At 38.9% G+C, this 22,122-nt stretch overlaps 1 protein-coding gene across 1 annotated transcript in view; it reads left to right on the plus strand.

Moving 5' to 3' along the window:
* LOC309676955 (hypoxanthine-guanine phosphoribosyltransferase-like) overlaps positions 1-22,122 on the plus strand; it is a gene marked incomplete at both ends in the record, with an annotated part of 114,956 nt that overhangs the window by 1,122 nt on the left and 91,712 nt on the right. The gene's annotated exons all lie outside the window — the stretch shown is intronic.

Consider the following 22,122-nt stretch of genomic DNA (forward strand, 5'->3'; position numbering starts at 1 on the left):
TTAAGGTGCCTCACTGCTCCAGTTGGCACACAAGCTGGAGAGCACAATGGGAGCCGAGGTGAGCTGGAGGTCATCTCCTCTATCTACCTCCTTCACCGGGGGGTTTGTGGTAACTAGTTTGGGGCAGCAGATTAGACAGATCAGAGATATTTTCCCTTCTAAAGCATTTCCTGTCTTTAAACATTAAGGTGTGGAATTTCTCCTTCTCCTCTCTCTGTTTCCCAGTGGGTTTTACATTATCACCTTGCAGAATATATTATGATAAAGTTTCAAGATCTTTTTGTAATAGTGCACCTGTCACCTCCCACCGAGTATATTCAAACAAAATAGCTGGCTACAGGTTTACGATGGTCCCAGTGGAGCAAAACACATAAAATATGCTGTGCATTGCAGATAGTAGGAGAAAAATATAAAATTATTGGGCTGTAACTTTATTATTGGACCTCAACACCCTGAGCAGAAAGACTTGACTGTTTTCAGTAGACTACCTGTCTGTGAAGACCGACATTTTATTTGCTGTGACGGGAGGAAAATAAATACAGTTCTCTAGCAATTACAAGAATTGTTTAAGAAAGAAAAAGACAACTTTCACCACAAACCTAGCAGCACTGAAGGGAGTTTTGCTCATGATTTCTGTGGAGTTAAGATTTCACCCTGGGGATTTATAGTTTCTAAGTATGATCAAAGAAGAAGACAAAAATGTGACGCTGCTTTGCATGGCTATACATGACATGTCCAAATTTGAGTTGGCATTAGGCAGGGGACCCCAACCTTTCTTGGCCTGTAGGCAGCAACATTGATCAGTCAACATGCTCAGACAACATCATACTTTGCTCCCCGAGTCAATCAAGATCCCAGCAGTGATGGTCATAAACATCAGAGAATCCTGCAGGCAGCTCGTTACCATGTGCAAACATAGTTACCATGCAAAACATTAGAGAAATAAAGCTCCGCAGTCAGCAGTGTAGTAAACAATGCAGTCAGAGCAGGTTTTTTTTTCCCCCAACTCTCTGGCAATTCCCACCTCAGATGACCAGCATATATTCCTTCCGAGATAATCCTTACCATACTGCAGTCTGTTATTGGACTCTGTTCTCCCTAAGCTGTCAGGTGGGATGTTGCTATCATTTTTTATGCTGACCAGTTTTGTCATGTTTTCAGTTAGTCTTTTTCTTCCCCTAGTTGTTTGTATCCACTTGTTGTAGTTGTGTTCCACCTAAGTGAGAAACTCCTCCATTACCGGTGAATACAAGAAAGTGTGGACACCCAGTGGAAGCTTGTCCGCCTTAAGCAGCATTGCACTGCAGATAATGATCCCCTTCTTGGGGAGGGAGCTCCAGCGTAAGGAGCTCATCTCTGTACCATGACTCAGGCAGTCAGGATTTCTCTGGTATCTGCAAGGGAAAGCCGGGGGTTTGCTGCTCTGTCCCAGCAGGGAGTTACTGCTTCGCTTTCATCACCACACTGAGGCGCACAAGAGCGTAGCCCGAGTTTCACTAGGGCTTCTCATCCACCCGCTCTAGACAGGTCACGCCTGCTTGCAAAGTGTTCATACTGTCTTGATCCCTACGTGCAAAGATGTTGGATGTTCTTTTTTTCCCCTTCCTAGCTTAGCAGAGAAAATGGAATATTTTTTTTAATAACTCCATTCTTTCTAATTCTGAATCCCTCTTTTCATGTGAATTTCTATAGACTTATTTCCCCAAGAACTATGCTGTCCTGGGCATCGTTATAGAGTGTAGCTCCACACAGAACTCACATTATCAGTAACATGACTGACAGGCACACAGAAGAAATATGCTCCAAATAAAAATGCCACCATGTTTGTTTTGCCGTCTTTGTTAGAGCAAATTCTTTATCATGTGAGACATTCGTGACCACTGAGATGAGTGAATGATTCACAGAAGTCTGTTGTCTGATAGCTGTCACCTCTTCCTCTGTCAACCTAGATTGTTTTTCCAGATATATTTGTATTAGAAAATAATATGAATATACCATATTTAAATCATATGTGACTGCATGACTGGAAGCAGAGTACTCCCAACGGAAAAATGGTGCAGTGAGGCCTTGTTTTAATCAGGTAGTCACATCATATTGAGTGAATACGCAGAGTAGAATCGGAGCAGATATGTTTTTTGCTAACTCAGTATTCAGTTTCTACAACTGCCCGTTCCTACTTGACTATTTCTGTGACTATTTCTTACCAAACAACGTATGTGTTGGGTTTTTCAGGATACATGTAAGCACCTCACAGTATTCTTCCTGCTCAATCTTATGCTGTCTTTGCATTTATCCTCATGAAGATATTTCACTGGTGTGAAGCACATAAGCCCTTTGGCTTCATTTACAGTGAGTGGTGATTAACCACATGCTGGGCAAAATTCCTTGTGGAGAAGTCTTCATGGAAACCCCTTTACAAATGAAAATGACCCTCTTTAGAATGAGCTGGTAGTTTTCAAAACTCATCAAGTTCATCTTTGTCCCAAGCTGAAGAGGCTCCAAAGTGAAGTTATGCTTCAAAGCTGGTTATGCTCCATGCACACCACAACTGCTAAGGAGGCTTTTCTTTCCCATTCCATTATTCATTCAATAATCTGAAAGCCTTTTGTGAATTTATATAATTTGGCTAAAGAGTTCAGCAACTGTTACTCAGTTGTAGCAGGACAAAACCTCTAGATGAACAAAATATGAGCAACTCAAAAGAGAACTTGTGGAAGGGTTCATATAGATTAAGCGTAGTTGCAGGGATGTAGTCATCTGGTACCAAATTACATTTCCATGGCTATTTGTACATTATCTAAACCCACTCAACACCATACAGTTTAGGGAGAGGCCAAATCCTTTCAGCTGGCATAAATGATCATAGCTCCTCTGTCAGGTTACAGAACCTGAGAAGATCCTGAGAAGTCTACTGTATCCTTGTGCCAGAAAGATGCCTTGTGCAGAAAGGAGACCGTAAACAAAGAGAGTTTGTGGCCTAACTCCCTGCCACAGGGAGCACCTCATGTGTGGTACAGGGGCACAGCTGGAACATGACACATCCGAACAGACTGATGCTCTGAGGACACTGGTCAGCTTCCCCTCCAGCTGGAACGGCATTAGCACTTGCTCTTATTTGCACGGAGTAGGTTTATAAAGTACTAGAGAGCATTGTAATGCCTGTTAACAGCAGATCCACTCCTACATCGTATCCTTTCCCCCCTCAAATTTTCAAAAGCTACTCTCATAAAAAGAAACAATGAGGACTTCTTTGTTTACTTCTGCGAAAGCTGACTATGGTGTTCTCAGGAATGAAAAAAGCTAGTCTAGCGTGTTCCCCAAAGCATATTTCTGGATTTCTAACCAGTGATCAGTTTATAATATGAGCTACTGTAATAAAGTTGCTTTGGCATGATGGCTAATTGCATTCTTCAGTGACACATGGCATGGGCTATACCATGTCACTGGTTATTCTGTTTATGGGTAACTATATTTCAGCTGACATGGAAACCGTATAAGTAACAAAAACATCCACCGGTTGACTTAGTGTGCTTCCTCCATTAATTCCTGTTCCTTAAGGGCCTGAAAGTTCACAGAATAAAATTCCACTGTCTCACCAGTTTTCATATTAAATCCTGCTCTCTGCAGAAGCCTCAAAACATGGTGTTAGGACCGAAGTTATTTCCTCAAATGTTCTCTAAACCCAGAGTTTTCAGATTGCATTCTATAAATTCTGGCAAACGCCATGTAATAAAGAGTAATCTCTGTGGAATAGGTTTTCACCACCATTTACAGTAATATTTTCTGTCAATAAGCCCCTAAATTCATTTCACATAGCTTTTTAATCACAGCCACTGGAAAAAGACCTTGATCCAGCATTCCTGCTGTACCCTAACTCCCAACAAAATCAAAGAAACAATGTTTACATTTTTTCCTCACCCAATTTGCACATAGCGCTGGGCTCTTATAGTCCCAAATAAATGCTTTTGATTACAAATATTAAACACAATTTTCTGCTTACATGCATTTCTCTGTATTGCACAGCATGTCCATCCTAATTTGATTAGTTCTACACATTTATTTGTGCTAGCTGGACATCCTACTTTCTGGCATGGAGTATGAAGTTCCAGCTATCCTGCTGACTTGTTACCATTGTACTTGCTCTGTCCTGCTACACAAGAGATTTGGGCTCAGGAGCGGAACTAAAACCACATCCATGCTGGGTGCTTACGGCAGACATACAGAAACTTCACAGAGCAATGTTCTGCATTTCTCTTGCAGTCAGTGCTGTAGGCTAATGCTTAGATTTTAGAAGAGATTAACTGACTTGCATTTCTAGTGTCACCAGCAATTTTTAAAAGGGGGAGGGGAGACAAAGGAAGCCAGAAAGACAACGTAAAATCTCCGCAAATAGCATTCGTTTGGCTTGGATCCAAATGTCACAAGTTGCTGCCACAGTGTCCCGACGCACTCTGTGGCTGAAAAGTGAACAGGGGGAGGCTGCAGCTCAGTACGTGGGGGCTCTGTCACACACCCAGACCAAAATTAAATGAAAATGTCCATCAGTAATAGAAGGAAAATAAAAGCTGTCATTGTGGGTGGCCTGACTAAGGCTTTGCAAGCACTACATTTTAGAAGAGTTTTCCTGGAAACTTGCCAAGTGTAATTAAAGCACAGGTACCTCCAAACTCACAGAACTCTAATAAAAACAATTATGCAGTTTATAATGTTGTGCACGTGCCAAAATTTGTATTTATACAATGAATCAAAAATGGTATGGGAGAAACCGTGTATTCCAGCAGGTTCAAAGATCCACTTTGAAAACGCTTTTTATAAATACTGATTTGCACTATCCCCGGAAGGCTGTATAGCCTACGGAGTCACAAAGATATATTTAAAACCCCTGCAAATTACTTCTAAGACACTTGTATTGGTTTCAGACATACTTTGGCATCACGTGCAGGAAGGAAAGCCCAGTCTCTGTTACAGTTAGCCAGCATCTGCACCCCAGAAAAGGATAAACCAGGCCAGGAAAGAAAATCCATATGGAAGTTTCAATCTCTGTCTTCCATGATAGGAATGTATGAGGTTACTCCACCCCCAAAACAAATGGCATTGGGATGAAATGGTACCTCATTCATTTCTGATTGGTTCTTCTTTTCATCTCTGTAAACAAAACATGCTTCTTTCATCCAATAGACGCTAACATTTGGGGTTTTTCTCCCCTGTTCATCTCACCCAAGCATGACTTATTATCTTGCTCTTTCGTTTTATTTCTGGACTGGAAAGGTAACTCCTGCTGATGTGACTTGTTCCCACAAGTGCTAGTGTCAGTTTGCGTTGCTTTATAAGATAAAATCTCTGATGACAATTTTCCTGCTTGTATCCAGTTAGTTTCAGGGTGGGAGTCTGAGTTTCAGGATGAATATTTCAAGTACACTCTGGGGACTTAATTTTCCAAAGTACCAAGAATTCACAGCTCCAGTGGAGATCAAGAGGAACTGAACCTGCTCAGCATTTCTGAACATGAACCCCTGTACTCTTTTGAACAATATAGCCTGAGAAGAATGTTGCTGGGAAGATTTAGTCTCCAGTCTTTTTGACATGTGTTTCTTCTTTTATTTGCTACTAATTTCATGGGCCAAGCAAAGAAGAAAATTGGCTTCTCTCTCCTCTGAATTTCATTATTTGCAGATTTTTTTAATACAAGATAATGCTTCTTTGGCTGGCTCCTGGGATTCCTCTATTAAAAACTTCCCCCCCTTTTCACATCAATAAGCCTTTGTTACTGAAGCCTTCTCGCTGGGAACATAGATTGCAAAGAAGTTCAGGAGCCTTTTCAGTCCCTTCTGTGTAACAGTCGCAGGGTACCCACAAATACTTTACCATTTTCAATTAAGTATCAGCCCATTTCCTATGAAAATCAGGTGGGTTTACTTCTGGTTCAGTGTGTGTTCGTCTTCCTTTTGTAGTTGTCTGCTCAGACCCACCACCTCCATCTCCTTCTTACTCAAAATGGACCTCTCAGTGGGAATTTTAACTACAGCCTGGCAACCTAACAGGAAAATGTCTCCCACAGAATTATGGAGCTGTTCCATATTTTCTTCTGTAAGAAAGGGCTTACAGCACCATGCAATGCTATACAAAGAAGGCGTTGTCTAATAAATCTGCATAGATATTCTATTTGCTGTGTACTGAAAGACTTCAAACTCTTGTAGCATAACAAGAGTGGGGTTTGTGTTAGACATTGGGAAGCTGTATTTTGAGCACCAGATTCTCATTTCTTGTAGGCTATTTCACACCACAATGGCAGTGAGCAAACACTTCACAGCTTTGTATAAGGGTATTAACTCTAAATATTTAACTTGCTTTATATTCATTCACCAGGAAAACAAGGCCTTCATGACTTACCTTTTATTTTCTGCAAAGAAGTCTATTTTACCACCATTTTTCTTGCCAAAAGATGACGATAACAAATGAAGAATATGGTAGCAGTAGTTGTACAGGACCCCTTGAGCTAGGTGCTGAACACACGCAGAACAGAAAATTGCTCCTCATCCCAAGAGCTCAGCTTACAGTTTTTAATTTACCACAGCCTTCTTTGCATTCCTAATTTGCAAACAAAACTATTCCCTCACTGTGGTGTTGATTTCCAAAGTGATTTCAGCATGTTGAGGAGTCAAACAGTTGTTTTACAAACTCAGTGTTGCACTGGTTGCTGTGGCAACATTTAATAATATCTTACTGTATGTGTGTACTGAGTGGAAAGTGTTTGATTTTTGTCTATTTTCAATAGAGCTGGACGTTGGGAAAAAAAAGGAATGAAAATATTTTATGCTGTACGCTTGTGACATTGAAATTAATAGCCCCTCTTCAGTTGCATTCCAGAAGGCTAGAGTTGGACCTTTATGGTGGCAATTCTGAACTTGCATATTGACAAGCGCCCCAGTGGGGCAAGAATGTAAAGGTAGCTGAGAGAGTTAAAGAAGTGATTTTTAGGCATATTACAATAAGAGAAATGCAGAATAGAATATTCATGAAAATCCCGCAGGTTGAAGCTTTACTCGGCAAACCCTTATGCATGAGTCTAACGCTAGGTATGTTCATGTTTGCTAGGAGGTGCCTTATAACCAAAATCCTTCCCTTCCTCTCCTTCAGGAAGTACCAAAACCTGTGAAAGTGCTGTTGTTTTGCTCCATGGATGAACTGAACTCTTAAAGAGTGCAGCATTAATAAGTGATTTCATGGCCTTTTCGATCATTTTACTTCTAATGAGAGTGGGGTTTTTTTAGCTTGAATTTAAATGAGATTTAAACCTTCTTGGCAACACAGACACTGCAACATTGTGCTAGAGCTTCATAACCAGAAACTGAAACCGATTAGTCTATTTGAGAGTAACCTGATTATTTTTTACCCATGCTCACAGGATACTTTTACTGACTTGCACCTAGCAAGAAGAAATGTGCTGACTCCAGCTCTGCCAAGCCAGCTAGCAGTGCCTGCTGCCCTCACGGTATGAAACTGGACTCGCACTCTGCACTGGGATATGCACAGGATCTTTCAGAGGACTATGGAAGGCATTGCATGTCTAAGACTTAGCCACGGTCAAACAAAAAATATTTGCAGTCAGAAGTCTACGCACTAAAGTCTACAGCTTGAGTTACCTCGGCCTATTTTCACCATCCAGAATAAAATGGAATTAAAAGTAAACAAAAAAATGTGATGGGTAAAGTATTAATTAGATTGACAAAGTACTTCTATTTTTTATGACCTATAGTAGTCTAAGCTGCAAGATTATTTTTTTTCAGGCTCTACCTTTTGTGTCCCTTTGATTATATATATACAGTTGTGTCTCACTCATTTGCAATCACACACTAAGGGTGTCAAGAGCACCGAGACATAAATGCTGTTCTCATGAGTAAAATTTTCATATTGCAAACTGAGGAAAATGGGCAGTTCATTAAGTCTGTTTTCCAGGTACATTTTTTCTGAAACCTGCCTCATCACAGTATGGAGACAATGCAATCTGAAAGCATATTGTTTTGGACGAGGGCCAGCCATCTGGGAATCCTTCACAAGTACCTGAAATAGAAGTAAGGTAGGGCATATTGAGGTGAGCGGCTTCCAGATTTTACCTGAAAGCTCTGTAGGTGGCCTAAGGCCACTTGAATCTAATCCAAAACAGGCACCTGGCTCTGGCCTGGATGCCTGCCAGTTTCATAGCATATTCTATCCCTGAATTATGGTGTCTGGACTTATTTCATTGCTTATTGTTGTATGTCTTTTAAAACTAATTCCTCACTGAAAGATGTTTGAAATTCAAAGCTTTCTTCAGTTTCCCACTTTATTCTGGAGCTGCAGACACTTGCCTTATTAGGTCCAGGAAAAACCTGCTCTAACAATTCACTAAATAGAGCTTAACGCTTTGGTAGTGTGCAGGTTGTTGTTCTTGGGAGGAGGAAGAACAGGGGAGAATGGAGGCTTGTGTTATGGCTTTTCCTTGTTGATAAACATGAGGAGGTATAGCTTTGTAACGACAGAGTTCTCACTAAATGCCTGTGGTGCTTAACTTTGAAAGCACTTTTTCATAGGTGTAAAGGGAGCGATCTACTTGCAGTGATTAAAGCTTGGTTGTTCATTAACTACAAATGTGGCTTGTATATGCTAGCCCCTGAATTATCACAGTGCTTTTATTATAGCTCAGTCTTTCACATTTCAGCGAGATTACTCTAACTTCTTGCTTATGAGCTGCCCAAAAGCAACTCTACTATGGAACTTCATGGCTACTGGACTTTTTTGGAATACCAAGTCAGACCTACTCATACTCCAAAACTCCGAATGGACAAAAGAAATCTCCTAAAATCCAAATGTGAGCAGTTTAGTTGATATTTCCTCCACAGAGGAATAAAATACTTAACATACTTAAGGGAGAATTTAGCAAAGGGTGATACATGTAAATATGAGAACTTTTCTCTGAGAGCCAAATGTTTAGCTTTTGATGTTGAAATATTTTCAGTGGAAAACACTACAGGATTTCTCAGTGCTACAAGGGCAGCTTAAACAGTAATGTATTCATCTTTCTTCTCCCTATCAGATCTGTCAAAATGGTTTGTATCTCCGTGATTTTGTATGACCAGCAAATCTAATCCTTACCAGATGCCTGGACTTCATATTGCAGTGTTGCATTTTCTTAATTATGATGCTATCTGCCCATCTTAATACTTGATTATCATTATCACACTAAGCAGTCTACTAGCAAAACTTTTAAAGAAACAGAAAGGCAGACTTCTGCAAACTCCTTCCCTAAACTGGGTTGCCTCACTGTTACAAAAAACATGTTGCTGTTTAAACAGCCCAGAAAGGAATAACCTGACCAGAATAAATAACAACTGCCTTAGGGCATGTTCCCTCTCAAATGTTGATTCGAAATTGCTGATCAAGTATTAGATTAACTGAATTACTTACAACTCTCAATTAATAAATACCAAAGCAACTTGGCTAAGAAAACAGCAGAGAACATTAAACAAAGAGAACAATGCCCACGTCTGCAAAAATCACTGGGAGTGGTTTGTCAGATACCAGGGCATTACACAGAGAAGAGATTTCTACTGAATCATCCTCAGAACTAAATCAAGGGGCATCTATTATTTCCCACCTAAAAGTCTAATAAGAGCCTCGGAAGGATTTAAAGACTGTTGGCCTATAGGAAAATCGCAAATAACTGCAAAGTCCGGAGAACACTTAACCTGAGATTTATGTGTTGTATCAACAATAATGGAAAGCCCAAGAGAGACTAAGGGTTCAAGACATGAACCTATTACGTTGTGTGTGGAGTGTGGAATGTGGGAAGCTTAGGGCTACCATATTTCTGTCCCGGATTTCCCAGACAAAATGAAATGCAGTGAGACTAATGTGTCTGGGATGTGTCCTTGATTTATACACATACAGTAAGTTCAGAGGGAATTGGATTTACTGTGCTTACACAGATCACCTATTCAGTGCACACACATTAGATCCCATGCATCCTGAATGCATGGGATCCATTGTTCATATACTGTAGGGTAGATCTGACCAAATGCAGTAGATATGTCTGCAGATGGCCTTGATCAGCTCATCAGAGTCCTAAACAAGCACTACATTACCTCAGTTTTTCCTGGACAAAATATCTAGGCAGAAAAAGAGGACACACCTGAAAAAAGTCAGATGCAGTCCTAGGTAAACCGCATAAGTACAAATTTCATTTGCTATGCTCAATGGTATCGTTATAAAAACTTCTGAAGATATCAGAAGGAACTGGATCTATAGATACTTGAAAAAGAGCATTCCATTTTATTGCCCTGTGTGCTCTGTGGAGAGGCATTAGAAAAATATGTCATTATCCACTCTTGTCTAAAGAGAGACAGAAATAAGTGCTGGTGTTCAAGAGGGAGAGATACTCCTTGAAACATTAAAAATCCAAGAAGCTATTTTTTTCCAGCCTAATAAATGTGTTTGATTCATACACACTAAAAATCTTTACCTTAACCATAGATTTTAAGGATTTTAAGCACTTTTGGTAATGTGCTTCAATCTATTTGTAGTTTGAACAGGCTCTGCAGTCCTCAGATGGGGAAAGACAGTCCTTCATATTCAGAGTGACTGAAATGTTTGGAACTCCAGAATGTACACTTACTGTACATACACACATTCCTTGCCTTGGACTATAAAACTGAAAAGTCAAATGAAAAAGTAATTCTACCCTCAGCAATGTACCATTAATATACTAGTACAATAAGGAAAAAACTGGATTTGGAATGGTTAGTGCAACATGCTACTCCAGTGTGGCTGAACCACCACATGTCTAAAAGCTACGCTGTCTGTATGCCTACTTCTCCGAGCCCTGTCTAATGTCATTGTACCATGACCCAAGTTCTGCACATACTTATTCACTGGCATTTACAGAAACGCTTCAAGACAAAATCTGTTTTATTTGGCAACATGTGCTGATGGCTATCAAGCTATGATATCTTATCTGACTCCTATTTCTTTGGATTAAAAAAAAAGGGGCTATTTTTTCCTAAAATCTGTCTCATTACAGCATACAATGCCAGAGGGACACTCTATATTCAACTCCAAGCTTGTCTAAGTAACCTAACTCAAAGCGTACCCACAAATATTTTTGAAAACAGTATGAAAATAATGCTAAGCAGTTCTTCTAAATTTGAAGGGTAGCATCCAGGCAATCACAAACCCAGAAGCACTTATCTGGTGACTTTTGCATCCAGTCCCTCTGCATGCTCGAGCCTGAAAAGCAGGCAGTGTGGAAATGGTGGAACTCGCTATGCACATCTGAAGGATATGCTAGACCTAGTATGTGCATAAAGGAATTCTTCTGTTCTATAGCACCGTAACATTTTATATCCTGGCTCCACTGCAGCAAGTCAAGACAAATTCCCTTCACCGGTAAACCTGAAATTCCATCCAGCAGATGTCAGCAGCGAGCCTTGCACACCCGTCTCCAGTTTACACACTCTTCTGTAGTTCTTCCCAAGGCATTTATTGAACTCAATTTATACAAAAAGTAGAAGACAAAGTCATCGACATATAAATCAAGAAGGAAACGGCTGTATTAAAAATCAATCAATATTTCCGTTGCAAGGGCAATTATATGGGAGGACTTCTGTCTTCTTAAGAATCTCTGGCTCCCACTTTTTGATTCTCAAGCTGAATGATGTTATTTAAAATTACTGTTTCAGCATATAACTTCTATTTCTTTAGGCCTTTTTTTCTTAGATCTGCTGCTATCTTTCATAGCTAATCTTTTTAGATTTTTCATGCTGCTATATAATTCTGAAACCTGGAAATTCTGTAATACCAAGTGTTATGTCACTGAACTGAAGTGTCAGTCACGATGGGCTCAGTTTTGTACATGTTCCAGATCCTTCACTCTATCGAAACTGAAGTGAAAGCCTATAAATGACAAAAAAATCCTGCATTATGTTTCTCATTCCAAAGAGAATCTTCCTGACTCATGTTCTGCTAATCCCCGTAATTGACAGCTCTCAGAAAGTTCTCTGAATTTCACACCACTTCTCAGCAAATGTATTTGTAGTAAAAATGAGTATCAGTTTACTAAAAAGCATCAGTGAGACTTCACAGGCTCCTTGCTGTGAACAGGGAGTCAGATTCTCCCCAAAGACTCTGCTGCTGTGAACCGGTATAGCTTGACTGAAGTCATGTTTTGCTGAAACCTATTGCGAGACAGAATTTCAGGCCAGCTCAGAGTGTAACAAATCAACAGAACTGCAGCAATGTGCATCAATAGCAAATGTTTTCTAGGGAATGTAAAGCAATGCAAGAGGCTTTTAAATCCAATCTGGATGTCTTATATTGTCCACAGCCATAAACAAACCATAATACCCATTAAATCCTACAGCCAGAATTTCTTGAGGGAAAGAGCTTGCTCCCTTTCTGTTGAACGAGAGAGGAGAGTGCTCTCACAGAAACCTTTGTACAGCCTACATACACATAATTATTCCAGCGGTTCTTGGGGAATCACTGTGCAGGTGCATCGATACTTCTGGGGAGAGCTTCCAGAAAGGCTCATAAGTAGAAACGAAGGCAATTACTCTTAGCGAGTAAGAGTTAGTATTCAAGTAGCTAACACTTTTGCTATGGCAGCCTAAACACACTTTTCTATCTTCACGGGAAGACTTTGCTGAAAAAAACATTACCGAGGATTTTGTTGTGGGAGACAGTGCAAGATTGAAGACTACTCTAGAATGCCTGCTAAGATTGAAGACTATTCTAGAATGTCACCTATCACAGCCTAAAGAGCTCATCCCAGCAGCCTATCCATAGTTCCTGGAGAGGAAGATGGTCCTCCAGAGGATGCTTCAGAGGAGGTCTAACTTGGCTGATGTTCCAGAAGAGCCTCCAGCAATGGGAAAATATTTTTCTACCCCAGTAAATATACACACAGAGGTTTAATTTCGCAGTGGCCTCAAAATCAGCTACACAAGGTCTTCTGAAACGTTTAAATAGCATCAAGTCCACATGCTCAGTGCTCTGAGAGCCCTACTTGAATACATGGTTTGGTGACATTCATTATACAAAAGGGGTAGAATTTGTTTAGTGCCCTTAGCTTCAAAGAACTCTGGTAGTTCATTTTGTTTAAAAAATTCTCATTCCAAATTTTAATCTGTAATTAGCTGTTGTAACTCTTCAGGTTAAACTTATAATTTAAATTCAAGAGACTTTAAAACTGTCTGGACAAATTAGATATGTACTTAGAATACTGGCACTTCTCCAAGACAAACAGTGTCTGTTATTATCAACAGTGCTAATGTTACCAGAATAACTAGGAAGCTTTACAAATCAGCATGACAAATTAAAAAGAGGAAAAACAAAAATCTCCGAAGGCAAGGAGTTTTTAGCACTCATTTAAATTTAATCTTCATGGTTAGATTTGTTTCCATAAACATACGTTTGTTGTAATTAGCTACTGAGACTGGAGCTTAATGAGTTTAATAAATATTTCAGGCTGTTAAGAGATGGAAGTGGCACTGTGATGACTGGAGATTTTCTGCAGTTCAATGAAATATAAATGAAGACTAGAAATTAATAATTAAAAGAGAATCGGAATGACTGAATCACACATTTCCTAAGGGCACCATCTGACTCTCTGTGGAGTGGAAAAAGTTATTAGAACTGGGCATGGACCATAAGCTTCTAAACAATTGTCCAGCACAAGAACAGAAGATCAGTCCACTGGAGGTAGTCATTAAGGAAACCTGAACAATTATGCACAATGCAGAGAGAATATTTTCCCGAAGCAGGAGATTAAAGAGTGCAGTGGAGGTAATGCTATTTGCTTCAAAACTTTTCACTGCAATCCCTGTGAATATCACAGAGTTTGATGATGCTCTATGAGGAAACATGTTCATACAGGGCTCATAAATTTTCAGACAACACCCCTCTTCATTTAAACTTCTGGCTGATAAAATATCTCCCCCCCTCCTTTTTTTTTTTTTCCTTTATTTTAGAATATTCAGGTTTGAGATGTTATAGGAAACATTAATTTTTACACTGTTTGAATTTTGCAGTCTTGAGTATAGACACAAGCATGTTTCACTTGTATGTAATCCTGGAGCTACTTATTAACAGATTTAGACCACCTTTCACTATCTAGTTATCCATGTTACCAGAATGCATGGAAAACCGAGACACCATACCAGTCCTAACTCCAGTATTTCACATCAAATCAGATGTATGAGAGATGTCTTAAAAATCATGAGAGAAAGGTACAAGTCATTAAATCATTATGTACTCATATTTGCATCATGAGGGTCTATGCAGTAGAAGTCAGTTTTGCACAGGTTATTTGCTGTAGTGTTTTGTAAACTTTAGCCTTTCTTTTACAACTACAAGATGGAAACTTCCCTTTTTAGATGAAAGGTAATATCCTTAAATGACCACTTGATTTCAAGGAAGTTGGGACATTACCTCCTCCTTAAATAACATCACTAAAGTTGATAATAAGCATCAAACCTTGGACACGAAAAGCAAAATTTTGGAATTTGGAACTTCCTTTTAGTACTGACTGACTATTCTTAGAGCAGGGACAATTTTTGCTTTTAGATGATGAAATCATTCTTCAGAGAAAACAAATTAAATGTGGTTTGTTGTGAAGATTCTAGCTCATGTGCTGCCTTCAGGTACCTGTGGCTAGAGACACCTCTTTAAACCAGCCAAGGAAAAATCGCTTCCATAATCTTGGAGCAAGTACTAAACCAGACCTTGCAGCTTGATGTAGACTGTTTGCCCAGGTCCTCGAGAATCTCATGATTTGTTTTGCGTGGAAGATAACCTATGGATAATCTAGTCCATACTGCATAATAATTCGCTGCTTCAAAGAAAACAGAGTGCTGTGCATTTATCAGAAAACCGTAATGTCATGAAAGGCTGAAGGATATAAGAGTAAGATTAAACTACAGAGACAGAAAGTTAAGTATTTAAATGTTAATGTGCAAACACTTGCTACAGACCATAAAATACATAAAAAATCTTAAAATAGAAGAACACGCTAATAATGAAGAATTGACTTCAGGCCCATTCTCAACTGTTGTTTCAGTATTTGATCATAGGTTATCATTCAATAATAAGGTGTAATCTAGCAAGCAGAAAACATTTTGAAACAAGGCTGGGAGAACTACCCCTTACTTTGACTGCCAAACAAATACTAAAGTTGTTACTTTAATGTGGAGTGCAAATGTCATGTCAAAAGACACTGCTGAGGCTTTTCCTTTTCTTCCTCTCTGGCTCTTTAAATCACAATGTTAAATTAGCCTGAGTCACAGGCCAGACAAAAGAGGTAAACAATCTAAGCTTTGGTTTGTAGCTGGGTTTTTTCCTTACTTCACTCCATTTTTCTCCATTTTATTCAGCAGGCCTGCAAATGGAGCATTGTCGAACTTGTTTTCCTGGTTTGACTCATAGCTCATTCCTTATGCAGACGCAGAAGAGGGGGAAGGGGGATTTCTACATGGGTTCAGCATGTCCTAAATTATCCTTATTTTATTTAGTTCAGACAGGCGCTTCCACTGGTTAAAATATTTTGCAGAGTACATATGTCTCAAGAAATATAGCAACATGTTAACTATGAATATACCAACCACAAAAATCAGCTTATCTCAAGCTGTTCATAAAGACACGAAATAAAATGAATGACGAAATTAAGAATCAGCTGTCATCACTTTGTAATACTCTCACCCCATATATTTTCATAATTTCACATGGTTATGTCACAGAACTCTTTAATGATTGTACAAGTGGTGTGTCATGAGGTGGAAAGATTTAAAATTTCTGAAAAAAATTGGTATGTTTCTTCTTTCTTTTTTCCTCATGAATTTGACAAGTTTCTCATCGTCCCATTAACAGAGGGTTCAGTAGCTGAAAGCTGCTAAACAGTATATTCCAATGAATGTGAATATGGTTCAAATAATATAGATTAATAAAATAGAAATCATAACCGCAAATAAAGAAAGCTAAACAGAAACATGTTTGACATTTTGCAAATAAATCTTCAAAAATTAAGCCCCATGAAAGTATATTCTCATGCACTCAAGTGGAAAAATGCGATCTTAAACCAAATGTTTATTTTTCAAACAAAGGAAGAAGTAACCAGTCCATTTTATTCCAATGTCTTCATTGTGGTCTAATTAATCAAATCAAAATGAAAAATAAAAATGGTAACAATTTGCCAAACACATAAAAGAGATGTCTGATGCTGATGATTAAACAAACAACTCCCCCAAACAGGCTGAATTGTTTCTAGAGGAAAGAATTCTTGGGGCTTTTGAGCCTTCTGAACTTTTTCTCATAAGTCGTTTTCAAAAGATCAAATACAAATTTACCATTTATCAATCATATTACATACAAGAATTGGGGGTGTCTTTGAAATTCTCTTCACTTGAATTTCTGCACCTACTTTAAAAAAGAAAAAGGTCTTTGGAATTTTTTTCTTCTAGAAAAGGCCCCATTTATGAATAGCTCCACTAAAATATATATGACTACAAAAACAGGCACAGATGCAGGTGTTTGGTACATCATTTGTAACATGAATTCCTGATGAAGTCAAGCAAGTAATTTCTATTAATCTCTCAAGTAAAAAGCAAATACCAATACTTTTATGAAGTACCTTCATTATAACAATTCAGAGTTTGATAGATGCTTGTTTCTTGCCATATTTCCAGCAGCCTGCCAGGGGCAGCCTTAGTGCCTGATGGCAACATATTACATCATTTTACACCTACAGTAACAGTTGTTTCAGTGAAATTCTCTATTTTTATATTCATGCCATGTTTATGCTCCTATATCACAGACATGTGGCTCAGAGACATCACTGAACAGGTTTCCTAGAGCTGAAAACTAGATCTATCAGTTAACAAATACAAAATATTCTTAAGGCAGAAATGAATGTCAATAAATAATGAAGAGAACATAAATCACTGTTATTTTTCTAAATGGCAAAGGGTTTTAGCTTATTCGCCCCAACCAGAGATATAGAGGGAAATCATATCAAGCACAAGCAAACTAGAGGTTGTACATTGGAATAATGAAAAGAATGTGCAGACAAAACTTCTTGAACACTACAGCCACATGTTCCCACTCAGAGACATTATGTGAACCAACACACTGGGAATTTAAACCACAGCCTCTTTGTGCCCCATGCACAATATTTTAAGGCCAATTAATCTGTGTGTTCACACACCCTATGTGTGGTCTCCTCTCTGGTCCAACCACATTGCAGATTGCTGGTGCCACGAATACCTTTTCTCTGCCAGGCCAAAATAATGCACTGACCCACTTGTAAGGCTGCTACACTGGTGCTTTCCACGCAGAACCAGTTCATGCAGAGAAACAGGAGTTTCATTGCCTTCTGCACCAGAATGGACTTCACCTGTTTTGAAAACTGGTAATACCAAATGTCAGAGAAAATGATGTCAACATGCTGTGGCTGCTGCTCTGTAACTGTAGCTACTGTGTTTCAGTCAGAGAAGGGTGTAAGATGTTTTTCTATTGCTTTATTTGATTTCAGCCTCTCTATAAAAGAGGTCAGAGCTCTAAGTCATCTTTGTGCTTTTTTAATAACCAAAATCAAATGGAAATTTGCACACTTAGAGACAAAAAACAGACCCAATGACCAAAGAAATTTTCGGCAAGAACTGACAGTCAACTTAAAGGACCAACACATGAAGAGGATATAGAGGTGTATCTGGGGGCATGTGCAGATATATATAAACAGTAGCATGTACTGAAAAATGAGATATGTATGTTTGAAGTACTAATTAAGTTATTGTTATTGTACAGGGAAAATACGTTTCTGGTAACACAGCTCTTATCTGTCACTTTCTTATATACATCAATACAATGAGTTTCCTTGGTGATAAATATCAACTCTTTTACAGAGAATCTGACACAGAATTATTCATATTTATGGTCTGCTTAGTAATAATTGTGAATGTCATCTTTTGATGAGTAAATTGAGTATTCCCCATATTTCCAGCCTAGCAGAGGATCCTTTACTAATACTGATTAATATTACCATCTATTCCACCATATGATCACAATACTGCCATGTGTACTCTGCAGGACCCAGAAGACAGTCTATTCTCAAAGGACATGTCACAGAAGAGTCCTTCTCAAGGAAGTTGAATACTAGGAGAGCAAACAAATCAGTTGAGAGAGATCTGATTGCTTAAATAGTTGTTCATCTCAGCACACTACAATCTTTAAGGATCTGACGAGATGAATAATTTCTTAAATCAAAATCCCCATTAAACTCCAAGAGCTTTGCCCGGGCTATTTTGCAGTTTTAGGTTTTGCATACAAGGTTTTGAAAATTTCCCTTTTTGAGTAAAAACAGAAGAAAGGTTTTTTGAGTAAAAACAGAAAAAGGGCTTTCGAAAAATTACTTCCTACCCAGCTGGCTGACACAGCCTGAAATCCACCTGCCCACAAAGGATTTTCAAAAAACACTGGAGGCAAGGAATGGTATTGAGTGGATCTACAACTGCAACATACAAGCATATGAAATATTTTAACAGTCCACTTGTGAAGTTCTTACTGTAAAATAGAATTGTCTTTAACCGGCATCATCATTCCCTTCACCCAGGCTACAGTGTTCTGTGGCTTTTACTGTGTTTTAAAGGGAATTGATCCTTTAGTAAATTACCAGAGGGCACAGAAATCAGCAGGGGTCTTTTCCATTCACTCGCACACTTGTTAGATTAGGCTCATACATATTCCCTTGCTGTAACATGGTACCCTGATAATACCTGGAGAATCAAGTCTCCCTCTTTCCATCTGTCGTACCAAGACAAGCCTACTGAACTGTCTATCAGAGAACCCACTCCGTGTTATAGGCAGGAGGAACACTCATAACACGCACTCTAGTGTTTCTGTGCCTTACCTTGCAGTCGGGTGTCATGGCACGCTGCGTGTGGTTTGGGATCAGTGCATCGCGTCGCCCCAAAGAACAAATATTTTACTGTTCTTGCAGTTACAGCTATGGAGCTTTACCAAGGAATAAATTTTCATCTCACTAAGGTCTTCAGTTCTATTATTATTATTGCTTTTGAACTAAAAACGTCTGCTTTAATGAACATGGTTATAGTTTTCTTTCTGCCATCCATTAAAGTCAGTAAAGTATCTCCAATACAGCCCAACCAAAAGGACATTTCCTCTCGAAAGAGCAGCATGTTTCATGAAACGATTTATTTAAAGAACATCTGCTTGAATTTTCAGAATGTTGCTGTAGGATATGGTTACATTGAACTGTAAGACAAAAATGTCTGGTTTTACTGTGTTCTGTATCTCAGTTATTAAGTCAATTTTATAGGACCACTTACGTAGGCTGAAAGTTTTCCTAATAAATCATTACAGGATATTTAGTCCTCCCTCTCAGTTCGTGGTCTTTGTTTGTTTTCCAGTAACCACAAAACATCTGAATTAAATTATCTAGCAAATTTGATTACTTGTATTCCAGAAGTTGTACATCTTCAAGATATGCAAATGACATTGCTACATCAGCAACCTCATATTCTGACTGCATTTAAATCACGCGGTTGCCCTTTCATTGCATTGCTATCACATAGGTGTTCAATCTTATACAAGCAATATTATACAGCTTCAACTTTTTCTGAAGTTGAATATATACATTTTTAAAAATATTTGTGCTTGGATCATGTCACATGCCCCGTTTCACCTTTCTTTAGCCACGACCCACTGCCCCTGAAGCTGATACAGAAAAAATAAGCTGGCATTTTTCATAATGGTATAGGCTATATGGTTTTAGGATAAAAGGCTCTGAAAGAGGGTTCGTGATGATAACCAGGTGACTATTTTGTCCATTCCAACAAATTCCTTAACTAAATAGAAACAATTGAGTTTGAAAGTGTCTGATCGTCCCATCGGGATATGCCTCACCTTAGAAAGATTTGATTGTATTTAAAATTTTGAAACAACTTTTGGAGAAAACTCAATGTATTTTTCAGAATTTAGTTTCTTCAAAATAATTAACAGCCATCTTGATTCCAAAGTGCTTCTTTTCTACACAACCTCAATATTTTTTACAACATAAGGCATTTATGTTCCAATCAGCTGTGTTTGTTTGTTTGATTGATTTGTTGCAGCCATGGTGTAAACGAACTTAGCACAGAAGAGATGGTAGATGCCTCAGTATGGGATTGCAGACAGCAAGAAGTAGTCCCCCTTTATTTACTAGGATTACAATGCCTTCATTTAGACAATACATATTTTTTGACAAAAAAAGGGAAAAGTAAAAAAAAAAATAAATCCCAAAGATGATACAGTAACTCTTAATTTTCTTTAACAATATGAGAAACCACTTTTTTTTTATTTGCTTTTGCTGCTTAAAAGTGAGCTCTAATTGTATGTAAAAACTCTTAAATCCAAATCCAAAATAATAATTTTAAAACAGCTTAAGCCACTGGAGGGCAAGTGTAAGCCGTGAAATGCATTGGCTATAACCTGAGAGGCGTCTTTCCATGTTAGCGTTCTTCAGCACACAGAATACAAAAGTTAATCATATTAGATATTAAATTAAGCATAATTTTGACACAATACAGTTTATTGGAATTTTAAACAATAAGCTCCTGGAATTACTCAAGGTCAATACAGAATTATGTCAGCAATCCCCCATGGCACAGAGATTGTCCCATCAGGCAAGACAAGAATGTACCACACATTCCACTATTCAAACTGGGCTTTTAAATGTTTAGATTTTTTGGGTGGGTGATGGAGGCAAAGAAAGGGAAAATGAACAGTCTTTCAGCAAACAGTTTGATATAACATAATAGGAGCAGAAAGTCTTTCTGCTCTGCATTGCTCCCCTGGCCTGCATAAGCAGACAAGGAGGCTTTCAGCAGCTCCATTTGTGTCACACTCCAAGCTACATTCCACATTTCCTTGCTTTGGGCACCATCCGTAGTTTGCATATTCCTTCAGGATGCCAAACATCCCTGGGAAAACAACAGCAAAACACCAAACATACACAATACGCAGCCCATTCTCACACAGTAAAAGCCTCAGTTGGAAAATCTAGACAATAAAAGCTTTAAATAAAAAATATTATCTCTAGGCAGAACTGTATTTTCCTGGTCCCCTAGAGAATTTTTCTCTTGTTTCTGGCTTTGTTTTTTGCCAGTAGTTACCCTGCTTCCCTGTTGTTTGAGGTAAAGAAATCTATAGTGATGTCTCTTTCTCCATTGAAATGTCCCTGCAAATGACTAGAGATAAATTCACAAGATTTTAAAAGCCTCAGTGGATGCAAAGTTGGAAAACTGAAGTGTTTTACTGCCACACTAAGAATCTTACAGAATGTCAGTAAACCTAATGAATCTTAGTACAAAGCACATAGGTTGGCTCATTGCAACACAGCTTGCCTGCAAGCAACAACTTTGTCTTTACTGATCTCCTGCCTACGCAGACAGAGGTGCAGAGGGAGGTTTACTTCCCATATTTCCAGTGTTTGCAGAAGCTTCAGAAGCAGCACATTACTTTTCCACACACATTTGCCGGCTGTTTTATCTTACAGATCACTCAGGGCTTTCAGGATAAGGGAATGTTCCTACAGAGGAAGATGGTGAAAGAAAGCCGTGTAACACCCTTCCTTAACGTACTTCCATTTTCAAGCTGTTCCAGAGGTGAACTGCTGAACATTAAGTACATTAGTCACCACGTCTACATCCAGGGGGTTGGTATTACCAAGCCTCAAGCAATGCGCCATTCTGTGAGAAGTGAAATTCCTGCATTTTACATGCATTCAGTTCTGTTATTATTTAATGTTCATAGCGTACAAAGTGTCTAACCTGGGCCTTGTGGCAAGTCTGCTGCAGGCCTGAGCTTTCACAGGTCTCCATGAGATGCTATTATGGCCTAATAGGACTTTTCTTCAGAATGATGCCAGGCTGTGGGACTGCTTAAAAGCAGAGTTTTCAGAGTAGCAGGAGAATATAGCATGAGGCCTCAGTTATTCTGTGCTATGAGGGAAGCAGCAGCAAAGCACGATGATCTCCTCTAGCAGATCCATGAGAATCTGGAGACGTTCAGTCTGACCCCTCCTCCTAAGCCATACTCGAT

This window comes from Vanellus vanellus, assembly GCF_965231255.1.
Source record: "Vanellus vanellus genome assembly, chromosome: 12".
Classification (NCBI taxonomy): domain Eukaryota; kingdom Metazoa; phylum Chordata; class Aves; order Charadriiformes; family Charadriidae; genus Vanellus; species Vanellus vanellus.